This window comes from Bactrocera latifrons, unplaced genomic scaffold (genome assembly GCF_001853355.1).
Source record: "Bactrocera latifrons isolate USDA-ARS-PBARC rearing strain unplaced genomic scaffold, ASM185335v1 scaffold_113, whole genome shotgun sequence".
Lineage (NCBI taxonomy): Eukaryota > Metazoa > Arthropoda > Insecta > Diptera > Tephritidae > Bactrocera > Bactrocera latifrons.
In genome coordinates, this window is record NW_017534553.1 from 27,699 (window position 1) to 28,549 (window position 851).

Here is an 851-nt window from a genome sequence, read left to right on the forward strand (position 1 = left end):
GGTATATTAAGTTTGCCACGAAGTTTGTAACACCCAGAAGGAAGCGTCGGAGACCCTTTAAATATATAATATATATAAATGATCAGTATGTTGAGCGATTTAGCCATGTTCGTCTGTCTGTCTGTATACTCGTATATACGAACTAGTCCCTCAGTTTTTAAGATATCCTTTTGAAATTCTGCAACCGTCATTTTCTCTTCAAGAAGCTGCTCATTTGTCCGAACTGCCGATATCGTACCACTATAACATATAGCTGCCATACAAACTGAACGATCGGAATCAAGTTGCTGTATAGAAAACTTTTGCTTTTGACAAAATATATTCACGAAATTTGGTATGAGTTAATGTTCATAGAAATAATAAGAAAGAAATACATCTGTGAAGGGTATATTAGCTTCGGTGCAGCCGAAGTTTACTTTTTTACTTGTTTTAAAGCAAATGTCAATAACTCTACCAATCAATATCGTCACTTCAATTGGAAGGTTGCGACTGTTTCGTATAGGATATACTGGATTTTGAGAAAAAAAAGTGTTACCCAATTTATTGGCATGTAATTTTTTAGGATGGAAGTTACCAGAATTTCCATATCATGGRTTCCGGATAAGTCGATCAGCATCAATAGATTGTTGAACGTCCATACTGAGGACCAAAGTGTTCATTACGATATTTAATCAAATGACTGAATGTCCTGAAAAAAAAAAAAAAATTTGGCCATATTAAACTAGTAAGGATGAGCTTAGTTCGGGTGCTACCGAACATTTTATACTCTTGCAACTTGCAAAAACCAAAGCCAGGGAAATACTTTAAGGTGTAAAACCCATCATATAGAGTTATGTCAACCGGATGTTCGA

The 851-nt window shown here is 35.2% G+C and overlaps 1 protein-coding gene across 1 annotated transcript in view; it reads right to left on the bottom strand.

Annotated features, from left to right (window-relative positions):
• Window positions 1-851, bottom strand: part of LOC108974836 (histidine-rich membrane protein KE4 homolog 2-like) — a 13,676-nt gene that overhangs the window by 1,081 nt on the left and 11,744 nt on the right. The window lies entirely within an intron of this gene.